At 57.7% G+C, this 25,705-nt stretch overlaps 15 non-coding genes across 15 annotated transcripts; all 15 read right to left on the bottom strand.

The window, feature by feature from the left end:
• Positions 1–1,259: 1,259 nt before the first annotated feature.
• Positions 1,260–1,378, bottom strand: LOC145426703 (5S ribosomal RNA). The gene has a single exon (XR_013907415.1). It is a non-coding gene; the product is annotated as a 5S ribosomal RNA (ribosomal RNA).
• Positions 1,379–2,983: 1,605 nt separating this feature from the next.
• Positions 2,984–3,102, bottom strand: LOC145427623 (5S ribosomal RNA). The gene has a single exon (XR_013908165.1). It is a non-coding gene; the product is annotated as a 5S ribosomal RNA (ribosomal RNA).
• A 1,175-nt stretch (positions 3,103–4,277) lies between these two features.
• LOC145426406 (5S ribosomal RNA) lies at positions 4,278–4,396 on the bottom strand. The gene has a single exon (XR_013907116.1). It is a non-coding gene; the product is annotated as a 5S ribosomal RNA (ribosomal RNA).
• Positions 4,397–7,345: 2,949 nt separating this feature from the next.
• On the bottom strand, positions 7,346–7,464 carry LOC145426747 (5S ribosomal RNA). Its single transcript, XR_013907463.1, has one exon. It is a non-coding gene; the product is annotated as a 5S ribosomal RNA (ribosomal RNA).
• A 1,645-nt stretch (positions 7,465–9,109) lies between these two features.
• On the bottom strand, positions 9,110–9,228 carry LOC145426407 (5S ribosomal RNA). The gene has a single exon (XR_013907117.1). It is a non-coding gene; the product is annotated as a 5S ribosomal RNA (ribosomal RNA).
• Positions 9,229–10,675: 1,447 nt separating this feature from the next.
• Positions 10,676–10,794, bottom strand: LOC145427035 (5S ribosomal RNA). Its single transcript, XR_013907759.1, has one exon. It is a non-coding gene; the product is annotated as a 5S ribosomal RNA (ribosomal RNA).
• Positions 10,795–13,187: 2,393 nt separating this feature from the next.
• Positions 13,188–13,306, bottom strand: LOC145426408 (5S ribosomal RNA). Its single transcript, XR_013907118.1, has one exon. It is a non-coding gene; the product is annotated as a 5S ribosomal RNA (ribosomal RNA).
• A 2,194-nt stretch (positions 13,307–15,500) lies between these two features.
• LOC145427624 (5S ribosomal RNA) lies at positions 15,501–15,619 on the bottom strand. Its single transcript, XR_013908166.1, has one exon. It is a non-coding gene; the product is annotated as a 5S ribosomal RNA (ribosomal RNA).
• Positions 15,620–16,754: 1,135 nt separating this feature from the next.
• On the bottom strand, positions 16,755–16,873 carry LOC145427625 (5S ribosomal RNA). The gene has a single exon (XR_013908167.1). It is a non-coding gene; the product is annotated as a 5S ribosomal RNA (ribosomal RNA).
• Positions 16,874–18,878: 2,005 nt separating this feature from the next.
• LOC145427626 (5S ribosomal RNA) lies at positions 18,879–18,997 on the bottom strand. Its single transcript, XR_013908168.1, has one exon. It is a non-coding gene; the product is annotated as a 5S ribosomal RNA (ribosomal RNA).
• A 1,096-nt stretch (positions 18,998–20,093) lies between these two features.
• On the bottom strand, positions 20,094–20,212 carry LOC145427204 (5S ribosomal RNA). The gene has a single exon (XR_013907935.1). It is a non-coding gene; the product is annotated as a 5S ribosomal RNA (ribosomal RNA).
• Positions 20,213–21,273: 1,061 nt separating this feature from the next.
• LOC145427628 (5S ribosomal RNA) lies at positions 21,274–21,392 on the bottom strand. Its single transcript, XR_013908169.1, has one exon. It is a non-coding gene; the product is annotated as a 5S ribosomal RNA (ribosomal RNA).
• Positions 21,393–22,253: 861 nt separating this feature from the next.
• On the bottom strand, positions 22,254–22,372 carry LOC145426829 (5S ribosomal RNA). Its single transcript, XR_013907548.1, has one exon. It is a non-coding gene; the product is annotated as a 5S ribosomal RNA (ribosomal RNA).
• A 1,572-nt stretch (positions 22,373–23,944) lies between these two features.
• On the bottom strand, positions 23,945–24,063 carry LOC145427629 (5S ribosomal RNA). The gene has a single exon (XR_013908170.1). It is a non-coding gene; the product is annotated as a 5S ribosomal RNA (ribosomal RNA).
• An 861-nt stretch (positions 24,064–24,924) lies between these two features.
• Positions 24,925–25,043, bottom strand: LOC145426830 (5S ribosomal RNA). Its single transcript, XR_013907549.1, has one exon. It is a non-coding gene; the product is annotated as a 5S ribosomal RNA (ribosomal RNA).
• Between the last annotated feature and the right edge of the window lie 662 nt (positions 25,044–25,705).

Here is a 25,705-nt window from a genome sequence, read left to right on the forward strand (position 1 = left end):
GTGTGGTGTAAGTGGCCTCAGCCAGAAGCCACAGGCACTGGTGTGGTGTAAGTGCCCTCAGCCAGCAGCCACACGCCCTGGTGTGGTGTAAGTGACCTCAGCCAGCAGCCAAAGGCCCTGGTGTGGTGTAAGTGGCCTCAGCCAGCAGCCACAGGCCCTGGTGTGGTGTAAGTGGCCTCAGCCAGTGCCACAGGCCCTGGTGTGGTGTAAGTGGCCTGAGCAAGAGTCACAGACCCTGGTGTGGTGTAATTGGCCTCAATAGCAACTAATGCCCTGGTGTGGTGTAGGTGGCCTCAGCCAGCAGCCACAGGCCCTGGTGTGGTGTAAGTGGCCTCAGCCAGTGCCACAGGCCCTGGTGTGGTGTAAGTGGCCTGAGCAAGAGCCACAGGCCCTGGTGTGGTGTAAGTGGCCTCAGCCAGAAGCCACAGGCACTGGTGTGGTGTAAGTGCCCTCAGCCAGCAGCCACAGGCACTGGTGTGGTGTAAGTGACCTCAGCCAGCAGCCACAGGCCCTGGTGTGGTGTAAGTGGCCTCAGCCAGCAGCCACAGGCCCTGGTGTGGTGTAAGTGGCCTCAGCCAGAAGCCACAGGCACTGGTGTGGTGTAAGTGCCCTCAGCCAGCAGCCACAGGCACTGGTGTGGTGTAAGTGACCTCAGCCAGCAGCCACATGCCCTGGTGTGGTGTAAGTGGCCTCAGCCAGTAGCCACAGGCCCTGGTGTGGTGTAAGTGGCCTCAGCCAGTGCCACAGGCCCTGGTGTGGTGTAAGTGGCCTGAGCAAGAGTCACAGACGCTGGTGTGGTGTAATTGGCCTCAATAGCAACTAATGCCCTGGTGTGGTGTAGGTGGCCTCAGCCAACAGCCACAGGCCCTGGTGTGGTGTAAGTGGCCTCAGCCAGTGCCACAGGCCATGGTGTGGTGTAAGTGGCCTGAGCAAGAGCCACAGACCCTGGTGTGGTGTAATTGGCCTCAATAGCAACTAATGCCCTGGTGTGGTGTAAGTGGCCTCAGCCAGCAGCCACAGGCCCTGGTGTGGTGTAAGTGGCCTCAGCCAGCAGCCACAGGCCCTGATGTGGTGTAAGTGGCCCCAGCCGGTCACTCAGGCCCTGGTGTGGTGTAGGTGGCATCAGCTAGCAGCACAAGACATTGGAAAACAGCCAAAAGCAATGTCGTTAATGTGCCCTCATTAATGGGCAGCTGCTTTTGGTCTTTTAATACACCCCTTCTCTGGATCAAAAGCTGTTCAATGACATGAAAATGAAAGGCTTACAGCACCAGGTATTCCCAGGTAGTCTCCCATCCAAGTACTAACCAAGCCCAGCCCTGCTTAGCTTCCGAGATCAGACGAGGTCAGGCGTGCTCAGGGTGGTATGGCCGTAAGCTGCTGGCCCCAGCACAATGTCTCAATTTATGGATTCAACTGATTAGGTGGCAAGTACCTGAAGTTACGAAGACAATCCTTTAACCATACCTGCATGTTTGCATAATACCCTAACCCAAAGGCTCAGTTTAGCATTTATCTAACAGCACAGGCCCTGGATTGTTGAAGATGGCCTCAGGAACCAGCACAGGGCCTGGTGTGTTGTACATGGCCACAGCTAGCAGCACAGGGCCTGGTTTGGTGAAAATGGCCTCGGCCAGAAGCGCAGGGCCTGGTGTGATGTGAGTGGCCTGAGCCAGAAGCCACAGGCACTGGTGTGGTGTAAGTGGCCTCAGCCAGCAGCCACAGGCCCTGGTGTGGTGTAAGTGGCCTCAGCCAGAGCCACAGGCCCTGGTGTGGTGTAAGTGGCCTCAGCCAGTGCCACAGGCCCTGGTGTGGTGTAAGTGGCCTGAGCAAGAGCCAAAGACCCTGGTGTGGTGTAATTGGCCTCAATAGCAACTAATGCCCTGGTGTGGTGTAGGTGGCCTCAGCCAGCAGCCACAGGCCCTGGTGTGGTGTAAGTGGCCTCAATAGCAACTAATGCCCTGGTGTGGTGTAAGTGGCCTCAGCCAGCAGCCACAGGCCCTGGTGTGGTGTAAGTGGCCTGAGCAAGAGCCACAGACCCTGGTGTGGTGTAATTGGCCTCAATAGCAACTAAGACCCTGGTGTGGTGTAGGTGGCCTCAGCCAGCAGCCACAGGCCCTGGTGTGGTGTAAGTGGCCTCAGCCAGCAGCCACAGGCCCTGGTGTGGTGTAAGTGGCCTCAGCCAGCAGCCACAGGCCCTGGTGTGGTGTAAGTGGCCTCAGCCAGCAGCCACAGGCCCTGGTGTGGTGTAAGTGGCCTCAGCCAGCAGCCACAGGCCCTGGTGTGGTGTAAGTGGCCTCAGCCAGCAGCCACAGGCCCTGGTGTGGTGTAAGTGGCCTCAGCCAGAGCCACAGGCCCTGGTGTGGTGTAAGTGGCCTCAGCCAGTGCCACAGGCCCTGGTGTGGTGTAAGTGACCTATATAGCAACTAATGCCCTGGTGTGGTGTAAGTGGCCTCAGCCAGCAGCCACAGGCCCTGGTGTGGTGTAAGTGGCCTCAGCCACTGCCACAGGCCCTGGTGTGGTGTAAGTGGCCTCAATAGCAACTAAGGCCCTGGTGTGGTGTAGGTGGCCTCAGCCAGCAGCCACAGGCCCTGGTGTGGTGTAAGTGGCCTCAGCCAGTGCCACAGGCCCTGGTGTGGTGTAAGTGGCCTGAGCAAGAGCCACAGACCATGGTGTGGTGTAATTGGTCTCAATAGCAACTAATGCTCTGGTGTGGTGTAAGTGGCCTCAGCCAGCAGCCACAGGCCCTGGTGTGGTGTAAGTGGCCTCAGCCAGCAGCCACAGGCCCTGATGTGGTGTAAGTGGCCCCAGCCGGTCACTCAGGCCCTGGTGTGGTGTAGGTGGCATCAGCTAGCAGCACAAGACATTGGAAAACAGCCAAAAGCAATGTCGTTAATGTGCCCTCATTAATGGGCAGCTGCTTTTGGTCTTTTAATACACCCCTTCTCTGGATCAAAAGCGGTTCAATGACATGAAAATGAAAGGCTTACAGCACCAGGTATTCCCAGGTAGTCTCCCATCCAAGTACTAACCAAGCCCAGCCCTGCTTAGCTTCCGAGATCAGACGAGGTCGGGCGTGCTCAGGGTGGTATGGCCGTAAGCTGCTGGCCCCAGCACAATGTCTCAATTTATGGATTCAACTGATTAGGTGGCAAGTACCTGAAGTTACGAAGACAATCCTTTAACCATACCTGCATGTTTGCATAATACCCTAACCCAAAGGCTCAGTTTAGCATTTATCTAACAGCACAGGCCCTGGATTGTTGAAGATGGCCTCAGGAACCAGCACAGGGCCTGGTGTGTTGTACATGGCCACAGCTAGCAGCACAGGGCCTGGTTTGGTGAAGATGGCCTCGGCCAGAAGCGCAGGGCCTGGTGTGATGTGAGTGGCCTGAGCAAGAGCCACAGGCCCTGGTGTGGTGTAAGTGGCCTCAGCCAGAAGCCACAGGCACTGGTGTGGTGTAAGTGGCCTCAGCCAGCAGCCACAGGCCCTGGTGTGGTGTAAGTGGCCTCAGCCAGCAGCCACAGGCCCTGGTGTGGTGTAAGTGGCCTCAGCCAGAGCCACAGGCCCTGGTGTGGTGTAAGTGGCCTCAGCCAGTGCCACAGGCCCTGGTGTGGTGTAAGTGGCCTGAGCAAGAGCCACAGACCCTGGTGTGGTGTAATTGGCCTCAATAGCAACTAATGCCCTGGTGTGGTGTAGGTGGCCTCAGCCAGCAGCCACAGGCCCTGGTGTGGTGTAAGTGGCCTCAGCCAGCAGCCACAGGCCCTGGTGTGGTGTAAGTGGCCTGAGCAAGAGCCACAGACCCTGGTGTGGTGTAATTGGCCTCAATAGCAACTAAGGCCCTGGTGTGGTGTAGGTGGCCTCAGCCAGCAGCCACAGGCCCTGGTGTGGTGTAAGTGGCCTCAGCCAGCAGCCACAGGCCCTGGTGTGGTGTAAGTGGCCTCAGCCAGCAGCCACAGGCCCTGATGTGGTGTAAGTGGCCTCAGCCAGAGCCACAGGCCCTGGTGTGGTGTAAGTGGCCTCAGCCAGCAGCCACAGGCCCTGGTGTGGTGTAAGTGGCCTCAGCCAGAGCCACAGGCCCTGATGTGGTGTAAGTGGCCCCAGCCGGTCACTCAGGCCCTGGTGTGGTGTAGGTGGCATCAGCTAGCAGCACAAGACATTGGAAAACAGCCAAAAGCAATGTCGTTAATGTGCCCTCATTAATGGGCAGCTGCTTTTGGTCTTTTAATACACCCCTTCTCTGGATCAAAAGCGGTTCAATGACATGAAAATGAAAGGCTTACAGCACCAGGTATTCCCAGGCAGTCTCCCATCCAAGTACTAACCAAGCCCAGCCCTGCTTAGCTTCCGAGATCAGACGAGGTCGGGCGTGCTCAGGGTGGTATGGCCGTAAGCTGCTGGCCCCAGCACAATGTCTCAATTTATGGATTCAACTGATTAGGTGGCAAGTACCTGAAGTTACGAAGACAATCCTTTAACCATACCTGCATGTTTCCATAATACCCTAACCCAAAGGCTCAGTTTAGCATTTATCTAACAGCACAGGCCCTGGTGTGTTGTACATGGCCACAGCTAGCAGCACAGGGCCTGGTTTGGTGAAGATGGCCTCGGCCAGAAGCGCAGGGCCTGGTGTGATGTGAGTGGCCTGAGCAAGAGCCACAGGCCCTGGTGTGGTGTAAGTGGCCTCAGCCAGAAGCCACAGGCACTGGTGTGGTGTAAGTGGCCTCAGCCAGCAGCCACAGGCCCTGGTGTGGTGTAAGTGGCCTCAGCCAGCAGCCACAGGCCCTGGTGTGGTGTAAATGGCCTCAGCCAGCAGCCACAGGCCCTGGTGTGGTGTAAGTGGCCTCAGCCAGAGCCACAGGCCCTGGTGTGGTGTAAGTGGCCTCAGCCAGTGCCACAGGCCCTGGTGTGGTGTAAGTGGCCTGAGCAAGAGCCACAGACCCTGGTGTGGTGTAATTGGCCTCAATAGCAACTAATGCCCTGGTGAGGTGTAGGTGGCCTCAGCCAGCAGCCACAGGCCCTGGTGTGGTGTAAGTGGCCTCAGCCAGTGCCACAGGCCCTGGTGTGGTGTAAGGGGCCTCAATAGCAACTAATGCCCTGGTGTGGTGTAAGTGGCCTCAGCCAGCAGCCACAGGCACTGGTGTGGTGTAAGTGGCCTCAGCCAGCAGCCACAGGCCCTGGTGTGGTGTAAGTGGCCTCAGCCAGCAGCCACAGGCCCTGGTGTGGTGTAAGTGGCCTGAGCCAGCTGCCACAGGCCCTGGTGTGGTGTAAGTGGCCTCAGCCAGCAGCCACAGGCCCTGGTGTGGTGTAAATGGCCTCAGCCAGCAGCCACAGGCCCTGGTGTGGTGTAAGTGGCCTCAGCCAGTGCCACAGGCCCTGGTGTGGTGTAAGTGGCCTGAGCAAGAGTCACAGACCCTGGTGTGGTGTAATTGGCCTCAATAGCAACTAATGCCCTGGTGTGGTGTAGGTGGCCTCAGCCAGCAGCCACAGGCCCTGGTGTGGTGTAAGTGGCCTCAGCCAGTGCCACAGGCCCTGGTGTGGTGTAAGGGGCCTCAATAGCAACTAATGCCCTGGTGTGGTGTAAGTGGCCTCAGCCAGCAGCCACAGGCACTGGTGTGGTGTAAGTGCCCTCAGCCAGCAGCCACAGGCCCTGGTGTGGTGTAAGTGGCCTCAGCCAGCAGCCACAGGCCCTGGTGTGGTGTAAGTGGCCTCAGCAAGAGCCACAGGCCCTGGTGTGGTGTAAGTGGCCTCAGCCAGAAGCCACAGGCACTGGTGTGGTGTAAGTGCCCTCAGCCAGCAGCCACAGGCACTGGTGTGGTGTAAGTGACCTCAGCCAGCAGCCACAGGCCCTGGTGTGGTGTAAGTGGCCTCAGCCAGCAGCCACAGGCCCTGGTGTGGTGTAAGTGGCCTCAGCCAGTGCCACAGGCCCTAGTGTGGTGTAAGTGGCCTGAGCAAGAGTCACAGACCCTGGTGTGGTGTAATTGGCCTCAATAGCAACTAATGCCCTGGTGTGGTGTAGGTGGCCTCAGCCAGCAGCCACAGGCCCTGGTGTGGTGTAAGTGGCCTCAGCCAGTGCCACAGGCCCTGATGTGGTGTAAGTGGCCTGAGCAAGAGCCACAGACCCTGGTGTGGTGTAATTGGCCTCAATAGCAACTAATGCCCTGGTGTGGTGTAAGTGGCCTCAGCCAGAAGCCACAGGCACTGGTGTGGTGTAAGTGGCCTCAGCCAGCAGCCACAGGCCCTGATGTGGTGTAAGTGGCCCCAGCCAGCAGCCACAGGCCCTGGTGTGGTGTAAGTGGCCTCAGCCAAAAGCCACAGGCACTGGTGTGGTGTAAGTGCCCTCAGCCAGCAGCCACAGGCACTGGTGTGGTGTAAGTGACCTCAGCCAGCAGCCACAGGCCCTGGTGTGGTGTAAGTGGCCTCAGCCAGCAGCCACAGGCCCTGGTGTGGTGTAAGTGGCCTCAGCCAGTGCCACAGGCCCTGGTGTGGTGTAAGTGGCCTGAGCAAGAGTCACAGACCCTGGTGTGGTGTAATTGGCCTCAATAGCAACTAATGCCCTGGTGTGGTGTAAGTGGCCTCAGCCAGCAGCCACAGGCCCTGGTGTGGTGTAAGTGGCCTGAGCAAGAGCCACAGGCCCTGGTGTGGTGTAAGTGGCCTCAGCCAGAAGCCACAGGCACTGGTGTGGTGTAAGTGGCCTCAGACAGCAGCCACAGTCCCTGGTGTGGTGAAAGTGGCCTCAGCCAGCAGCCACAGGCCCTGGTGTGGTGTAAATGGCCTCAGCCAGCAGCCACAGGCCCTGGTGTGGTGTAAGTGGCCTCAGCCAGAGCCACAGGCCATGGTGTGGTGTAAGTGGCCTCAGCCAGTGCCACAGGCCCTGGTGTGGTGTAAGTGGCCTGAGCAAGAGCCACAGACCCTGGTGTGGTGTAATTGGCCTCAATAGCAACTAATGCCCTGGTGTGGTGTAGGTGGCCTCAGCCAGCAGCCACAGGCCCTGGTGTGGTGTAAGTGGCCTGAGCAAGAGCCACAGACCCTGGTGTGGTGTAATTGGCCTCAATAGCAACTAATGCCCTGGTGTGGTGTAAGTGGCCTCAGCCAGCAGCCACAGGCCCTGGTGTGGTGTAAGTGGCCTCAGCCAGCAGCCACAGGCCCTGATGTGGTGTAAGTGGCCCCAGCCGGTCACTCAGGCCCTGGTGTGGTGTAGGTGGCATCAGCTAGCAGCACAAGACATTGGAAAACAGCCAAAAGCAATGTCGTTAATGTGCCCTCATTAATGGGCAGCTGCTTTTGGTCTTTTAATACACCCCTTCTCTGGATCAAAAGCTGTTCAATGACATGAAAATGAAAGGCTTACAGCACCAGGTATTCCAAGGAAGTCTCCCATCCAAGTACTAACCAAGCCCAGCCCTGCTTAGCTTCCGAGATCAGACGAGGTCGGGCGTGCTCAGGGTGGTATGGCCGTAAGCTGCTGGCCCCAGCACAATGTCTCAAATTATGGATTCAACTGATTAGGTGGCAAGTACCTGAAGTTACGAAGACAATCCTATAACCATACCTGCATGTTTGCATAATACCCTAACCCAAAGGCTCAGTTTGGCATTTATCTAACAGCACAGGCCCTGGATTGTTGAAGATGGCCTCAGGAACCAGCACAGGGCCTGGTGTGTTGTACATGGCCACAGCAAGCAGCACAGGGCCAGGTTTGGTGAAGATGGCCTCGGCCAGAAGCACAGGGTCTGGTGTGATATGAGTGGCCTGAGCAAGAGCCACAGGCCCTGGTGTGGTGTAAGTGGCCTCAGCCAGCAGCCACAGGCCCTGGTGTGGTGTGGGTGGCCTCATCCAGCAGCCACAGGCCCTTGTGTGGTGTAAGTGGCCTCAGCCAGCAGCCACAGGCCCTGGTGTGGTGTAAGTGGCCTCAGCCAGTGCCACAGGCCCTGGTGTGGTGTAATTGGCCTCAATAGCAACTAAGGCCCTGGTGTTGTGTATGTGGCCTCAGCCAGCAGCCACAGGCCCTGGTGTGGTGTAAGTGGCCTCAATAGCAACTAATGCCCTGGTGTGGTGTAAGTGGCCTCAGCCAGCAGCCACAGGCACTGGTGTGGTGTAAGTGCCCTCAGCCAGCAGCCACAGGCACTGGTGTGGTGTAAGTGCCCTCAGCCAGCAGCCACAGGCCCTGGTGTGGTGTAAGTGGCCTGAGCAAGAGCCACAGGCCCTGGTGTGGTGTAAGTGGCCTCAGCCAGCAGCCACAGGCCCTGGTGTGGTGTAAGTGCCCTCAGCCAGCAGCCACAGGCCCTGGTGTGGTGTAAGTGGCCTCAGCCAGCAGCCACAGGCCCTGGTGTGGTGTAAGTGGCCTCAGCCAGAGCCACAGGCCCTGGTGTGGTGTAAGTGGCCTCAGCCAGTGCCACAGGCCCTGGTGTGGTGTAAGTGGCCTGAGCAAGAGCCACAGACCCTGGTGTGGTGTAATTGGCCTCAATAGCAACTAATGCCCTGGTGTGGTGTAGGTGGCCTCAGCCAGCAGCCACAGGCCCTGGTGTGGTGTAAGTGGCCTCAATAGCAACTAATGCTCTGGTGTGGTGTAAGTGGCCTCAGCCAGCAGCCACAGGCCCTGGTGTGGTGTAAGTGGCCTGAGCAAGAGCCACAGACCCTGGTGTGGTGTAATTGGCCTCAATAGCAACTAAGGCCCTGGTGTGGTGTAGGTGGCCTCAGCCAGCAGCCACAGGCCCTGGTGTGGTGTAAGTGGCCTCAGCCAGTGCCACAGGCCCTGGTGTGGTGTAAGTGGCCTGAGCAAGAGCCACAGACCCTGGTGTGGTGTAATTGGCCTCAATAGCAACTAATGCCCTGGTGTGGTGTAAGTGGCCTCAGCCAGCAGCCACAGGCCCTGGTGTGGTGTAAGTGGCCTCAGCCAGCAGCCACAGGCCCTGATGTGGTGTAAGTGGCCCCAGCCAGTCACTCAGGCCCTGGTGTGGTGTAGGTGGCATCAGCTAGCAGCACAAGACATTGGAAAACAGCCAAAAGCAATGTCGTTAATGTGCCCTCATTAATGGGCAGCTGCTTTTGGTCTTTTAATACACCCCTTCTCTGGATCAAAAGCGGTTCAATAACATGAAAATGAAAGGCTTACAGCACCAGGTATTCCCAGGCAGTCTCCCATCCAAGTACTAACCAAGCCCAGCCCTGCTTAGCTTCCGAGATCAGACGAGGTCGGGCGTGCTCAGGGTGGTATGGCCGTAAGCTGCTGGCCCCAGCACAATGTCTCAATTTATGGATTCAACTGATTAGGTGGCAAGTACCTGAAGTTACGAAGACAATCCTTTAACCATACCTGCATGTTTGCATAATACCCTAACCCAAAGGCTCAGTTTAGCATTTATCTAACAGCACAGGCCCTGGATTGTTGAAGATGGCCTCAGGAACCAGCACAGGGCCTGGTGTGTTGTACATGGCCACAGCTAGCAGCACAGGGCCTGGTTTGGTGAAGATGGCCTCGGCCAGAAGCGCAGGGCCTGGTGTGATGTGAGTGGCCTGAGCAAGAGCCACAGGCCCTGGTGTGGTGTAAGTGGCCTGAGCAAGAGCCACAGGCCCTGGTGTGGTGTAAGTGGCCTCAGCCAGCAGCCACAGGCCCTGGTGTGGTGTAAGTGGCCTCAATAGCAACTAAGGCCCTGGTGTGGTGTAAGTGGCCTCAGCCAGAAGCCACAGGCACTGGTGTGGTGTAAGTGGCCTCAGCCAGCAGCCACAGGCCCTGGTGTGGTGTAAGTGGCCTCAGCCAGCAGCCACAGGCCCTGGTGTGGTGTAAGTGGCCTCAGCCAGCAGCCACAGGCCCTGGTGTGGTGTAAGTGGCCTCAGCCAGAGCCACAGGCCCTGGTGTGGTGTAAGTGGCCTCAGCCAGTGCCACAGGCCCTGGTGTGGTGTAAGTGGCCTGAGCAAGAGCCACAGACCCTGGTGTGGTGCAATTGGCCTCAATAGCAACTAATGCCCTGGTGTGGTGTAAGTGGCCTCAGCCAGCAGCCACAGGCCCTGGTGTGGTGTAAGTGGCCTCAATAGCAACTAATGCCCTGGTGTGGTGTAAGTGGCCTCAGCCAGCAGCCACAGGCCCTGGTGTGGTGTAAGTGGCCTCAGCCAGTGCCACAGGCCCTGGTGTGGTGTAAGTGGCCTGAGCAAGAGCCACAGACCCTGGTGTGGTGTAATTGGCCTCAATAGCAACTAATGCCCTGGTGTGGTGTAGGTGGACTCAGCCAGCAGCCACAGGCCCTGGTGTGGTGTAAGTGGCCTCAGCCAGTGCCACAGGCCCTGGTGTGGTGTAAGGGGCCTCAATAGCAACTAATGCCCTGGTGTGGTGTAAGTGGCCTCAGCCAGCAGCCACAGGCACTGGTGTGGTGTAAGTGGCCTCAGCCAGCAGCCACAGGCCCTGGTGTGGTGTAAGTGGCCTCAGCCAGCAGCCACAGGCCCTGGTGTGGTGTAAGTGGCCTCAGCCAGAGCCACAGGCCCTGATGTGGTGTAAGTGGCCCCAGCCGGTCACTCAGGCCCTGGTGTGGTGTAGGTGGCATCAGCTAGCAGCACAAGACATTGGAAAACAGCCAAAAGCAGTGTCGTTAATGTGCCCTCATTAATGGGCAGCTGCTTTTGGTCTTTTAATACACCCCTTCTCTGGATCAAAAGCGGTTCAATGACATGAAAATCAAAGGCTTACAGCACCAGGTATTCCCAGGCAGTCTCCCATCCAAGTACTAACCAAGCCCAGCCCTTCTTAGCTTCCGAGATCAGACGAGGTCGGGCGTGCTCAGGGTGGTATGGCCGTAAGCTGCTGGCCCCAGCACAATGTCTCAATTTATGGATTCAACTGATTAGGTGGCAAGTACCTGAAGTTACGAAGACAATCCTATAACCATACCTGCATGTTTGCATAATACCCTAACCCAAAGGCTCAGTTTGGCATTTATCTAACAGCACAGGCCCTGGATTGTTGAAGATGGCCTCAGGAACCAGCACAGGGCCTGGTGTGTTGTACATGGCCACAGCAAGCAGCACAGGGCCAGGTTTGGTGAAGATGGCCTCGGCCAGAAGCACAGGGTCTGGTGTGATATGAGTGGCCTGAGCAAGAGCCACAGGCCCTGGTGTGGTGTAAGTGGCCTCAGCCAGCAGCCACAGGCCCTGGTGTGGTGTGGGTGGCCTCATCCAGCAGCCACAGGCCCTTGTGTGGTGTAAGTGGCCTCAGCCAGCAGCCACAGGCCCTGGTGTGGTGTAAGTGGCCTCAGCCAGTGCCACAGGCCCTGGTGTGGTGTAATTGGCCTCAATAGCAACTAAGGCCCTGGTGTTGTGTATGTGGCCTCAGCCAGCAGCCACAGGCCCTGGTGTGGTGTAAGTGGCCTCAATAGCAACTAATGCCCTGGTGTGGTGTAAGTGGCCTCAGCCAGCAGCCACAGGCACTGGTGTGGTGTAAGTGCCCTCAGCCAGCAGCCACAGGCACTGGTGTGGTGTAAGTGCCCTCAGCCAGCAGCCACAGGACCTGGTGTGGTGTAAGTGGCCTGAGCAAGAGCCACAGGCCCTGGTGTGGTGTAAGTGGCCTCAGCCAGCAGCCACAGGCCCTGGTGTGGTGTAAGTGCCCTCAGCCAGCAGCCACAGGCCCTGGTGTGGTGTAAGTGGCCTCAGCCAGCAGCCACAGGCCCTGGTGTGGTGTAAGTGGCCTCAGCCAGAGCCACAGGCCCTGGTGTGGTGTAAGTGGCCTCAGCCAGTGCCACAGGCCCTGGTGTGGTGTAAGTGGCCTGAGCAAGAGCCACAGACCCTGGTGTGGTGTAATTGGCCTCAATAGCAACTAATGCCCTGGTGTGGTGTAGGTGGCCTCAGCCAGCAGCCACAGGCCCTGGTGTGGTGTAAGTGGCCTCAATAGCAACTAATGCCCTGGTGTGGTGTAAGTGGCCTCAGCCAGCAGCCACAGGCCCTGGTGTGGTGTAAGTGGCCTGAGCAAGAGCCACAGACCCTGGTGTGGTGTAAGTGCCCTCAATAGCAACTAAGGCCCTGGTGTTGTGTATGTGGCCTCAGCCAGCAGCCACAGGCCCTGGTGTGGTGTAAGTGGCCTCAATAGCAACTAATGCCCTGGTGTGGTGTAAGTGGCCTCAGCCAGCAGCCACAGGCACTGGTGTGGTGTAAGTGCCCTCAGCCAGCAGCCACAGGCACTGGTGTGGTGTAAGTGCCCTCAGCCAGCAGCCACAGGACCTGGTGTGGTGTAAGTGGCCTGAGCAAGAGCCACAGGCCCTGGTGTGGTGTAAGTGGCCTCAATAGCAACTAATGCCCTGGTGTGGTGTAAGTGGCCTCAGCCAGCAGCCACAGGCACTGGTGTGGTGTAAGTGCCCTCAGCCAGCAGCCACAGGCACTGGTGTGGTGTAAGTGCCCTCAGCCAGCAGCCACAGGACCTGGTGTGGTGTAAGTGGCCTGAGCAAGAGCCACAGGCCCTGGTGTGGTGTAAGTGGCCTCAGCCAGCAGCCACAGGCCCTGGTGTGGTGTAAGTGCCCTCAGCCAGCAGCCACAGGCCCTGGTGTGGTGTAAGTGGCCTCAGCCAGCAGCCACAGGCCCTGGTGTGGTGTAAGTGGCCTCAGCCAGAGCCACAGGCCCTGGTGTGGTGTAAGTGGCCTCAGCCAGTGCCACAGGCCCTGGTGTGGTGTAAGTGGCCTGAGCAAGAGCCACAGACCCTGGTGTGGTGTAATTGGCCTCAATAGCAACTAATGCCCTGGTGTGGTGTAGGTGGCCTCAGCCAGCAGCCACAGGCCCTGGTGTGGTGTAAGTGGCCTCAATAGCAACTAATGCCCTGGTGTGGTGTAAGTGGCCTCAGCCAGCAGCCACAGGCCCTGGTGTGGTGTAAGTGGCCTGAGCAAGAGCCACAGACCCTGGTGTGGTGTAATTGGCCTCAATAGCAACTAATGCCCTGGTGTGGTGTAAGTGGCCTCAGCCAGCAGCCACAGGCCCTGGTGTGGTGTAAGTGGCCTCAGCCAGCAGCCACAGGCCCTGATGTGGTGTAAGTGGCCCCAGCCGGTCACTCAGGCCCTGGTGTGGTGTAGGTGGCATCAGCTAGCAGCACAAGACATTGGAAAACAGCCAAAAGCAATGTCGTTAATGTGCCCTCATTAATGGGCAGCTGCTTTTGGTCTTTTAATACACCCCTTCTCTGGATCAAAAGCGGTTCAATAACATGAAAATGAAAGGCTTACAGCACCAGGTATTCCCAGGCAGTCTCCCATCCAAGTACTAACCAAGCCCAGCCCTGCTTAGCTTCCGAGATCAGACGAGGTCGGGCGTGCTCAGGGTGGTATGGCCGTAAGCTGCTGGCCCCAGCACAATGTCTCAATTTATGGATTCAACTGATTAGGTGGCAAGTACCTGAAGTTACGAAGACAATCCTTTAACCATACCTGCATGTTTGCATAATACCCTAACCCAAAGGCTCAGTTTAGCATTTATCTAACAGCACAGGCCCTGGATTGTTGAAGATGGCCTCAGGAACCAGCACAGGGCCTGGTGTGTTGTACATGGCCACAGCTAGCAGCACAGGGCCTGGTTTGGTGAAGATGGCCTCGGCCAGAAGCGCAGGGCCTGGTGTGATGTGAGTGGCCTGAGCAAGAGCCACAGGCCCTGGTGTGGTGTAAGTGGCCTGAGCAAGAGCCACAGGCCCTGGTGTGGTGTAAGTGGCCTCAGCCAGCAGCCACAGGCCCTGGTGTGGTGTAAGTGGCCTCAATAGCAACTAAGGCCCTGGTGTGGTGTAAGTGGCCTCAGCCAGAAGCCACAGGCACTGGTGTGGTGTAAGTGGCCTCAGCCAGCAGCCACAGGCCCTGGTGTGGTGTAAGTGGCCTCAGCCAGCAGCCACAGGCCCTGGTGTGGTGTAAGTGGCCTCAGCCAGCAGCCACAGGCCCTGGTGTGGTGTAAGTGGCCTCAGCCAGAGCCACAGGCCCTGGTGTGGTGTAAGTGGCCTCAGCCAGTGCCACAGGCCCTGGTGTGGTGTAAGTGGCCTGAGCAAGAGCCACAGACCCTGGTGTGGTGCAATTGGCCTCAATAGCAACTAATGCCCTGGTGTGGTGTAAGTGGCCTCAGCCAGCAGCCACAGGCCCTGGTGTGGTGTAAGTGGCCTCAATAGCAACTAATGCCCTGGTGTGGTGTAAGTGGCCTCAGCCAGCAGCCACAGGCCCTGGTGTGGTGTAAGTGGCCTCAGCCAGTGCCACAGGCCCTGGTGTGGTGTAAGTGGCCTGAGCAAGAGCCACAGACCCTGGTGTGGTGTAATTGGCCTCAATAGCAACTAATGCCCTGGTGTGGTGTAGGTGGACTCAGCCAGCAGCCACAGGCCCTGGTGTGGTGTAAGTGGCCTCAGCCAGTGCCACAGGCCCTGGTGTGGTGTAAGGGGCCTCAATAGCAACTAATGCCCTGGTGTGGTGTAAGTGGCCTCAGCCAGCAGCCACAGGCACTGGTGTGGTGTAAGTGGCCTCAGCCAGCAGCCACAGGCCCTGGTGTGGTGTAAGTGGCCTCAGCCAGCAGCCACAGGCCCTGGTGTGGTGTAAGTGGCCTGAGCCAGCAGCCACAGGCCCTGGTGTGGTGTAAGTGGCCTCAGTCAGAAGCCACAGGCACTGGTGTGGTGTAAGTGCCCTCAGCCAGCAGCCACAGGCCCTGGTGTGGTGTAAGTGACCTCAGCCAGCAGCCACAGGCCCTGGCGTGGTGTAAGTGGCCTCAGCCAGCAGCCACAGGCCCTGGTGTGGTGTAAGTGGCCTCAGCCAGTGCCACAGGCCCTGGTGTGGTGTAATTGGCCTCAATAGCAACTAATGCCCTGGTGTGGTGTAGGTGGCCTCAGCCAGCAGCCACAGGCCCTGGTGTGGTGTAAGTGGCCTCAGCCAGAGCCACAGGCCCGGGTGGGGTGTAAGTGGCCTCAGCCAGTGCCACAGGCCCTGGTGTGGTGTAAGTGGCCTGAGCAAGAGCCAAAGACCTGGTGTGGTGTAATTGGCCTCAATAGCAACTAATGCCCTGGTGTGGTGTAGGTGGCCTCAGCCAGCAGCCACAGGCCCTGGTGTGGTGTAAGTGGCCTCAATAGCAACTAATGCCCTGGTGTGGTGTAAGTGGCCTCAGCCAGCAGCCACAGGCCCTGGTGTGGTGTAAGTGGCCTGAGCAAGAGCCACAGACCCTGGTGTGGTGTAATTGGCCTCAATAGCAACTAAGGCCCTGGTGTGGTGTAGGTGGCCTCAGCCAGCAGCCACAGGCCCTGGTGTGGTGTAAGTGGCCTCAGCCAGCAGCCACAGGCCCTGGTGTGGTGTAAGTGGCCTCAGCCAGCAGCCACAGGCCCTGATGTGGTGTAAGTGGCCCCAGCCGGTCACTCAGGCCCTGGTGTGGTGTAGGTGGCATCAGCTAGCAGCACAAGACATTGGAAAACAGCCAAAAGCAATGTCGTTAATGTGCCCTCATTAATGGGCAGCTGCTTTTGGTCTTTTAATACACCCCTTCTCTGGATCAAAAGCGGTTCAATGACATGAAAATGAAAGGCTTACAGCACCAGGTATTCCCAGGTAGTCTCCCATCCAAGTACTAACCAAGCCCAGCCCTGCTTAGCTTCCGAGATCAGACGAGGTCGGGCGTGCTCAGGGTGGTATGGCCGTAAGCTGCTGGCCCCAGCACAATGTCTCAATTTATGGATTCAACTGATTAGGTGGCAAGTACCTGAAGTTACGAAGACAATCCTTTAACCATACCTGCATGTTTGCATAATACCCTAACCCAAAGGCTCAGTTTAGCATTTATCTAACAGCACAGGCCCTGGATTGTTGAAGATGGCCTCAGGAACCAGCACAGGTTCTGGTGTGTTGTACATGGCCACAGCTAGCAGCACAGGGCCTGGTTTGGTGAAGATGGCCTCGGCCAGAAGCGCAGGGCCTGGTGTGATGTGAGTGGCCTGAGCAAGAGCCACAGGCCCTGGTGTGGTGTAAGTGGCCTCAGCCAGAAGCCACAGGCACTGGTGTGGTGTAAGTGGCCTCAGCCAGCAGCCACAGGCCCTGGTGTGGTGTAAGTGGCCTCAGCCAGCAGCCACAGGCCCTGGTGTGGTGTAAGTGGCCTCAGCCAGCAGCCACAGGCCCTGGTGTGGTGTAAGTGGCCTCAGCCAGAGCCACAGGCCCTGGTGTGGTGTAAGTGGCCTCAGCCAGTGCCACAGGCCCTGGTGTGGTGTAAGTGGCCTGAGCAAGAGCCACAGACCCTGGTGTGGTGTAATTGGCCTCAATAGCAACTAATGCCCTGGTGTGGTGTAGGTGGCCTCAGCCAGCAGCCACAGGCCCTGGTGTGGTGTAAGTGGCCTCAATAGCAACTAATGCCCTGGTGTGGTGTAAGTGGCCTCAGCCAGCAGCCACAGGCCCTGGTGTGGTGTAAGTGGCCTGAGCAAGAGCCACAGACCCTGGTGTGGTGTAATTGGCCTCAATAGCAACTAAGGCCCTGGTGTGGTGTAGGTGGCCTCAGCCAGCAGCCACAGGCCCTGGTGTGGTGTAAGTGGCCTCAGCCAGCAGCCACAGGCCCTGGTGTGGTGTAAGTGGCCTCAGCCAGCAGCCACAGGCCCTGATGTGGTGTAAGTGGCCCCAGCCGGTCACTCAGGCCCTGGTGTGGTGTAGGTGGCATCAGCTAGCAGCACAAGACATTGGAAAACAGCCAAAAGCAATGTCGTTAATGTGCCCTCATTAATGGGCAGCTGCTTTTGGTCTTTTAATACACCCCTTCTCTGGATCAAAAGCGGTTCAATGACATGAAAATGAAAGGCTTACAGCACCAGGTATTCCCAGGTAGTCTCCCATCCAAGTACTAACCAAGCCCAGCCCTGCTTAGCTTCCGAGATCAGACGAGGTCGGGCGTGCTCAGGGTGGTATGGCCGTAAGCTGCTGGCCCCAGCACAATGTCTCAATTTATGGATTCAACTGATTAGGTGGCAAGTACCTGAAGTTACGAAGACAATCCTTTAACCATACCTGCATGGTTGCATAATACCCTAACCCAAAGGCTCAGTTTAGCATTTATCTAACAGCACAGGCCCTGGATTGTTGAAGATGGCCTCAGGAACCAGCACAGGGCCTGGTGTGTTGTACATGGCCACAGCTAGCAGCACAGGCCCTGGTGTGGTGTAAATGGCCTCAGCCAGCAGCCACAGGCCCTGGTGTGGTGTAAGTGGCCTCAGCCAGTGCCACAGGCCCTGGTGTGGTGTAAGTGGCCTGAGCAAGAGCCACAGACCCTGGTGTGGTGTAACTGGCCTCAATAGCAACTAATGCCCTGGTGAGGTGTAGGTGGCCTCAGCCAGCAGCCACAGGCCCTGGTGTGGTGTAAGTGGCCTCAGCCAGTGCCACAGGCCCTGGTGTGGTGTAAGGGGCCTCAATAGCAACTAATGCCCTGGTGTGGTGTAAGTGGCCTCAGCCAGCAGCCACAGGCACTGGTGTGGTGTAAGTGGCCTCAGCCAGCAGCCACAGGCCCTGGTGTGGTGTAAGTGGCCTCAGCCAGCAGCCACAGGCCCTGGTGTGGTGTAAGTGGCCTGAGCCAGCTGCCACAGGCCCTGGTGTGGTGTAAGTGGCCTCAGCCAGAAGCCACAGGCACTGGTGTGGTGTAAGTGCCCTCAGCCAGCAGCCACAGGCCCTGGTGTGGTGTAAGTGGCCTCAGCCAGCAGCCACAGGCCCTGGTGTGGTGTAAGTGGCCTCAGCCAGTGCCACAGGCCCTGGTGTGGTGTAAGTGGCCTGAGCAAGAGTCACAGACCCTGGTGTGGTGTAATTGGCCTCAATAGCAACTAATGCCCTGGTGTGGTGTAGGTGGCCTCAGCCAGCAGCCACAGGCCCTGGTGTGGTGTAAGTGGCCTCAGCCAGTGCCACAGGCCCTGGTGTGGTGTAAGGGGCCTCAATAGCAACTAATGCCCTGGTGTGGTGTAAGTGGCCTCAGCCAGCAGCCACAGGCACTGGTGTGGTGTAAGTGCCCTCAGCCAGCAGCCACAGGCCCTGGTGTGGTGTAAGTGGCCTCAGCCAGCAGCCACAGGCACTGGTGTGGTGTAAGTGCCCTCAGCCAGCAGCCACAGGCCCTGGTGTGGTGTAAGTGGCCTCAGCCAGCAGCCACAGGCCCTGGTGTGGTGTAAGTGGCCTGAGCAAGAGCCACAGGCCCTGGTGTGGTGTAAGTGGCCTCAGCCAGAAGCCACATTCACTGGTGTGGTGTAAGTGCCCTCAGCCAGCAGCCACAGGCACTGGTGTGGTGTAAGTGACCTCAGCCAGCAGCCACAGGCCCTGGTGTGGTGTAAGTGGCCTGAGCCAGCAGCCACAGGCACTGGTGTGGTGTAAGTGACCTCAGCCAGCAGCCACAGGCCCTGGTGTGGTGTAAGTGGCCTCAGCCAGCAGCCACAGGCCCAGGTGTGGTGTAAGTGGCCTCAGCCAGTGCCACAGGCCCTGGTGTGGTGTAAGTGGCCTGAGCAAGAGTCACAGACCCTGGTGTGGTGTAATTGGCCTCAATAGCAACTAATGCCCTGGTGTGGTGTAGGTGGCCTCAGCCAGCAGCCACAGGCCCTGGTGTGGTGTAAGTGGCCTGAGCAAGAGCCACAGACCCTGGTGTGGTGTAATTGGCCTCAATAGCAACTAATGCCCTGGTGTGGTGTAAGTGGCCTCAGCCAGCAGCCACAGGCCCTGGTGTGGTGTAAGTGGCCTCAGCCAGCAGCCACAGGCCCTGATGTGGTGTAAGTGGCCCCAGCCGGTCACTCAGGCCCTGGTGTGGTGTAGGTGGCATCAGCTAGCAGCACAAGACATTGGAAAACAGCCAAAAGCAATGTCGTTAATGTGCCCTCATTAATGGGCAGCTGCTTTTGGTCTTTTAATACACCCCTTCTCTGGATCAAAAGCGGTTCAATGACATGAAAATGAAAGGCTTACAGCACCAGGTATTCCCAGGTAGTCTCCCATCCAAGTACTAACCAAGCCCAGCCCTGCTTAGCTTCCGAGATCAGACGAGGTCGGGCGTGCTCAGGGTGGTATGGCCGTAAGCTGCTGGCCCCAGCACAATGTCTCAATTTATGGATTCAACTGATTAGGTGACAAGTACCTGAAGTTACGAAGACAATCCTTTAACCATACCTGCATGTTTGCATAATACCCTAACCCAAAGGCTCAGTTTAGCATTTATCTAACAGCACAGGCCCTGGATTGTTGAAGATGGCCTCAGGAACCAGCACAGGTTCTGGTGTGTTGTACATGGCCACAGCTAGCAGCACAGGGCCTGGTTTGGTGAAGATGGCCTCGGCCAGAAGCGCAGGGCCTGGTGTGATGTGAGTGGCCTGAGCAAGAGCCACAGGCCCTGGTGTGGTGTAAGTGGCCTCAGCCAGAAGCCACAGGCACTGGTGTGGTGTAAGTGGCCTCAGCCAGCAGCCACAGGCCCTGGTGTGGTGTAAGTGGCCTCAGCCAGCAGCCACAGGCCCTGGTGTGGTGTAAGTGGCCTCAGCCAGCAGCCACAGGCCCTGGTGTGGTGTAAGTGGCCTCAGCCAGAGCCACAGGCCCTGGTGTGGTGTAAGTGGCCTCAGCCAGTGCCACAGGCCCTGGTGTGGTGTAATTGGCCTCAATAGCAACTAATGCCCTGGTGTGGTGTAGGTGGCCTCAGCCAGCAGCCACAGGCCCTGGTGTGGTGTAAGTGGCCTCAATAGCAACTAATGCCCTGGTGTGGTGTAAGTGGCCTCAGCCAGCAGCCACAGGCCCTGGTGTGGTGTAAGTGGCCTGAGCAAGAGCCACAGACCCTGGTGTGGTGTAATTGGCCTCAATAGCAACTAAGGCCCTGGTGTGGTGTAGGTGGCCTCAGCCAGCAGCCACAGGCCCTGGTGTGGTGTAAGTGGCCTCAGCCAGCAGCCACAGGCCCTGGTGTGGTGTAAGTGGCCTCAGCCAGCAGCCACAGGCCCTGATGTGGTGTAAGTGGCCCCAGCCGGTCACTCAGGCCCTGGTGTGGTGTAGGTGGCATCAGCTAGCAGCACAAGACATTGGAAAACAGCCAAAAGCAATGTCGTTAATGTGCCCTCATTAATGGGCAGCTGCTTTTGGTCTTTTAATACACCCCTTCTCTGGATCAAAAGCGGTTCAATGACATGAAAATGAAAGGCTGACAGCACCAGGTATTCCCAGGCAGTCTCCCATCCAAGTACTAACCAAGCCCAGCCCTGCTTAGCTTCCAAGATCAGACGAGGTCGGGCGTGCTCAGGGTGGTATGGCCGTAAGCTGCTGGCCCCAGCACAATGTCTCAATTTATGGATTCAACTGATTAGGTGGCAAGTACCTGAAGTTACGAAGACAATCCTTTAACCATACCTGCATGTTTGCATAATACCCTAACCCAAAGGCTCAGTTTAGCATTTATCTAACAGCACAGGCCCTGGATTGTTGAAGATGGCCTCAGGAACCAGCACAGGGCCTGGTGTGTTGTACATGGCCACAGCTAGCAGCACAGGGCCTGGTTTGGTGAAGATGGCCTCGGCCAGAAGCGCAGGGCCTGGTGTGATGTGAGTGGCCTGAGCAAGAGCCACAGGCCCTGGTGTGGTGTAAGTGGCCTCAGCCAGAAGCCACAGGCACTGGTGTGGTGTAGGTGGCCTCAGCCAGCAGCCACAGGCCCTGGTGTGGTGTAAGTGGCCTCAGCCAGAGCCACAGGCCCTGGTGTGGTGTAAGTGGCCTCAGCCAGTGCCACAGGCCCTGGTGTGGTGTAAGGGGCCTCAATAGCAACTAATGCCCTGGTGTGGTGTAAGTGGCCTCAGCCAGCAGCCACAGGCCCTGGTGTGGTGTAAGTGCCCTCAGCCAGCAGCCACAGGCACTGGTGTGGTGTAAGTGACCTCAGCCAGCAGCCACAGGCCCTGGTGTGGTGTAAGTGGCCTCAGCCAGCAGCCACAGGCCCTGGTGTGGTGTAAGTGGCCTCAGCCAGAAGCCACAGGCACTGGTGTGGTGTAAGTGCCCTCAGCCAGCAGCCACAGGCACTGGTGTGGTGTAAGTGACCTCAGCCAGCAGCCACAGGCCCTGGTGTGGTGTAAGTGGCCTCAGCCAGCAGCCACAGGCCCTGGTGTGGTGTAAGTGGCCTCAGCCAGCAGCCACAGGCCCTGATGTGGTGTAAGTGGCCCCAGCCGGTCACTCAGGCCCTGGTGTGGTGTAGGTGGCATCAGCTAGCAGCACAAGACATTGGAAAACAGCCAAAAGCAATGTCGTTAATGTGCCCTCATTAATGGGCAGCTGCTTTTGGTCTTTTAATACACCCCTTCTCTGGATCAAAAGCGGTTCAATGACATGAAAAGGAAAGGCTTACAGCACCAGGTATTCCCAGGTAGTCTCCCATCCAAGTACTAACCAAGCCCAGCCCTGCTTAGCTTCCGAGATCAGACGAGGTCGGGCGTGCTCAGGGTGGTATGGCCGTAAGCTGCTGGCCCCAGCACAATGTCTCAATTTATGGATTCAACTGATTAGGTGGCAAGTACCTGAAGTTACGAAGACAATCCTTTAACCATACCTGCATGTTTGCATAATACCCTAACCCAAAGGCTCAGTTTAGCATTTATCTAACAGCACAGGCCCTGGATTGTTGAAGATGGCCTCAGGAACCAGCACAGGGCCTGGTGTGTTGTACATGGCCACAGCTAGCAGCACAGGGCCTGGTTTGGTGAAGATGGCCTCGGCCAGAAGCGCAGGGCCTGGTGTGATGTGAGTGGCCTGAGCAAGAGCCACAGGCCCTGGTGTGGTGTAAGTGGCCTCAGCCAGAAGCCACAGGCACTGGTGTGGTGTAAGTGGCCTCAGCCAGCAGCCACAGGCCCTGGTGTGGTGTAGGTGGCCTCAGCCAGCAGCCACAGGCCCTGGTGTGGTGTAAGTGGCCTCAATAGCAACTAATGCCCTGGTGTGGTGTAAGTGGCCTCAGCCAGCAGCCACAGGCCCTGGTGTGGTGTAATTGGCCTCAATAGCAACTAATGCCCTGGTGTGGTGTAGGTGGCCTCAGCCAGCAGCCACAGGCCCTGGTGTGGTGTAAGTGGCCTCAGCCAGCAGCCACAGGCCCTGGTGTGGTGTAAGTGGCCTCAGCCAGCAGCCACAGGCCCTGATGTGGTGTAAGTGGCCCCAGCCGGTCACTCAGGCCCTGGTGTGGTGTAGGTGGCATCAGCTAGCAGCACAAGACATTGGAAAACAGCCAAAAGCAATGTCGTTAATGTGCCCTCATTAATGGGCAGCTGCTTTTGGTCTTTTAATACACCCCTTCTCTGGATCAAAAGCGGTTCAATGACATGAAAATGAAAGGCTTACAGCACCAGGTATTCCCAGGCAGTCTCCCATCCAAGTACTAACCAAGCCCAGCCCTGCTTAGCTTCCGAGATCAGACGAGGTCAGGCGTGCTCAGGGTGGTATGGCCGTAAGCTGCTGGCCCCAGCACAATGTCTCAATTTATGGATTCAACTGATTAGGTGGCAAGTACCTGAAGTTACGAAGACAATCCTTTAACCATACCTGCATGTTTGCATAATACCCTAACCCAAAGGCTCAGTTTAGCATTTATCTAACAGCACAGGCCCTGGATTGTTGAAGATGGCCTCAGGAACCAGCACAGGGCCTGGTGTGTTGTACATGGCCACAGCTAGCAGCACAGGGCCTGGTTTGGTGAAGATGGCCTCGGCCAGAAGCGCAGGGCCTGGTGTGATGTGAGTGGCCTGAGCAAGAGCCACAGGCCCTGGTGTGGTGTAATTGGCCTCAGCCAGCAGCCACATGCCCTGGTGTGGTGTAAGTGGCCACAGCCAGCAGCCACAGGCCCTGGTGTGGTGTAAGTGGCCTCAGCCAGTGCCACAGGCCCTGGTGTGGTGTAAGTGGCCTGAGCAAGAGTCACAGACCCTGGTGTGGTGTAATTGGCCTCAATAGCAACTAAGGCCCTGGTGTGGTGTAAGTGGCCTCAGCCAGAAGCCACAGGCACTGGTGTGGTGTAAGTGGCCTCAGCCAGCAGCCACAGGCCCTGGTGTGGTGTAAGTGGCCTCAGCCAGCAGCCACAGGCCCTGGTGTGGTGTAAGTGGCCTCAGCCAGAGCCACAGGCCCTGGTGTGGTGTAAGTGGCCTCAGCCAGTGCCACAGGCCCTGGTGTGGTGTAAGTGGCCTGAGCAAGAGCCACAGACCCTGGTGTGGTGTAATTGGCCTCAATAGCAACTAATGCCCTGGTGTGGTGTAGGTGGCCTCAGCCAGCAGCCACAGGCCCTGGTGTGGTGTAAGTGGCCTCAGCCAGAAGCCACAGGCACTGGTGTGGTGTAGGTGGCCTCAGCCAGCAGCCACAGGCCCTGGTGTGGTGTAAGTGGCCTCAGCCAGAGCCACAGGCCCTGGTGTGGTGTAAGTGGCCTCAGCCAGTGCCACAGGCCCTGGTGTGGTGTAAGGGGCCTCAATAGCAACTAATGCCCTGGTGTGGTGTAAGTGGCCTCAGCCAGCAGCCACAGGCCCTGGTGTGGTGTAAGTGCCCTCAGCCAGCAGCCACAGGCACTGGTGTGGTGTAAGTGACCTCAGCCAGCAGCCACAGGCCCTGGTGTGGTGTAAGTGGCCTCAGCCAGCAGCCACAGGCCCTGGTGTGGTGTAAGTGGCCTCAGCCAGAAGCCACAGGCACTGGTGTGGTGTAAGTGCCCTCAGCCAGCAGCCACAGGCACTGGTGTGGTGTAAGTGACCTCAGCCAGCAGCCACAGGCCCTGGTGTGGTGTAAGTGGCCTGAGCCAGCAGCCACAGGCCCTGGTGTGGTGTAAGTGGCCTCAGCCAGCAGCCACAGGCCCTGATGTGGTGTAAGTGGCCCCAGCCGGTCACTCAGGCCCTGGTGTGGTGTAGGTGGCATCAGCTAGCAGCACAAGACATTGGAAAACAGCCAAAAGCAATGTCGTTAATGTGCCCTCATTAATGGGCAGCTGCTTTTGGTCTTTTAATACACCCCTTCTCTGGATCAAAAGCGGTTCAATGACATGAAAAGGAAAGGCTTACAGCACCAGGTATTCCCAGGTAGTCTCCCATCCAAGTACTAACCAAGCCCAGCCCTGCTTAGCTTCCGAGATCAGACGAGGTCGGGCGTGCTCAGGGTGGTATGGCCGTAAGCTGCTGGCCCCAGCACAATGTCTCAATTTATGGATTCAACTGATTAGGTGGCAAGTACCTGAAGTTACGAAGACAATCCTTTAACCATACCTGCATGTTTGCATAATACCCTAACCCAAAGGCTCAGTTTAGCATTTATCTAACAGCACAGGCCCTGGATTGTTGAAGATGGCCTCAGGAACCAGCACAGGGCCTGGTGTGTTGTACATGGCCACAGCTAGCAGCACAGGGCCTGGTTTGGTGAAGATGGCCTCGGCCAGAAGCGCAGGGCCTGGTGTGATGTGAGTGGCCTGAGCAAGAGCCACAGGCCCTGGTGTGGTGTAAGTGGCCTCAGCCAGAAGCCACAGGCACTGGTGTGGTGTAAGTGGCCTCAGCCAGCAGCCACAGGCCCTGGTGTGGTGTAGGTGGCCTCAGCCAGCAGCCACAGGCCCTGGTGTGGTGTAAGTGGCCTCAATAGCAACTAATGCCCTGGTGTGGTGTAAGTGGCCTCAGCCAGCAGCCACAGGCCCTGGTGTGGTGTAATTGGCCTCAATAGCAACTAATGCCCTGGTGTGGTGTAGGTGGCCTCAGCCAGCAGCCACAGGCCCTGGTGTGGTGTAAGTGGCCTCAGCCAGCAGCCACAGGCCCTGGTGTGGTGTAAGTGGCCTCAGCCAGCAGCCACAGGCCCTGATGTGGTGTAAGTGGCCCCAGCCGGTCACTCAGGCCCTGGTGTGGTGTAGGTGGCATCAGCTAGCAGCACAAGACATTGGAAAACAGCCAAAAGCAATGTCGTTAATGTGCCCTCATTAATGGGCAGCTGCTTTTGGTCTTTTAATACACCCCTTCTCTGGATCAAAAGCGGTTCAATGACATGAAAATGAAAGGCTTACAGCACCAGGTATTCCCAGGCAGTCTCCCATCCAAGTACTAACCAAGCCCAGCCCTGCTTAGCTTCCGAGATCAGACGAGGTCAGGCGTGCTCAGGGTGGTATGGCCGTAAGCTGCTGGCCCCAGCACAATGTCTCAATTTATGGATTCAACTGATTAGGTGGCAAGTACCTGAAGTTACGAAGACAATCCTTTAACCATACCTGCATGTTTGCATAATACCCTAACCCAAAGGCTCAGTTTAGCATTTATCTAACAGCACAGGCCCTGGATTGTTGAAGATGGCCTCAGGAACCAGCACAGGGCCTGGTGTGTTGTACATGGCCACAGCTAGCAGCACAGGGCCTGGTTTGGTGAAGATGGCCTCGGCCAGAAGCGCAGGGCCTGGTGTGATGTGAGTGGCCTGAGCAAGAGCCACAGGCCCTGGTGTGGTGTAATTGGCCTCAGCCAGCAGCCACATGCCCTGGTGTGGTGTAAGTGGCCACAGCCAGCAGCCACAGGCCCTGGTGTGGTGTAAGTGGCCTCAGCCAGTGCCACAGGCCCTGGTGTGGTGTAAGTGGCCTGAGCAAGAGTCACAGACCCTGGTGTGGTGTAATTGGCCTCAATAGCAACTAAGGCCCTGGTGTGGTGTAAGTGGCCTCAGCCAGAAGCCACAGGCACTGGTGTGGTGTAAGTGGCCTCAGCCAGCAGCCACAGGCCCTGGTGTGGTGTAAGTGGCCTCAGCCAGCAGCCACAGGCCCTGGTGTGGTGTAAGTGGCCTCAGCCAGAGCCACAGG

Source organism: Astatotilapia calliptera, chromosome 3 (assembly GCF_964374335.1).
Source record: "Astatotilapia calliptera chromosome 3, fAstCal68.1, whole genome shotgun sequence".
Taxonomy (NCBI): Eukaryota; Metazoa; Chordata; class Actinopteri; order Cichliformes; family Cichlidae; genus Astatotilapia; species Astatotilapia calliptera.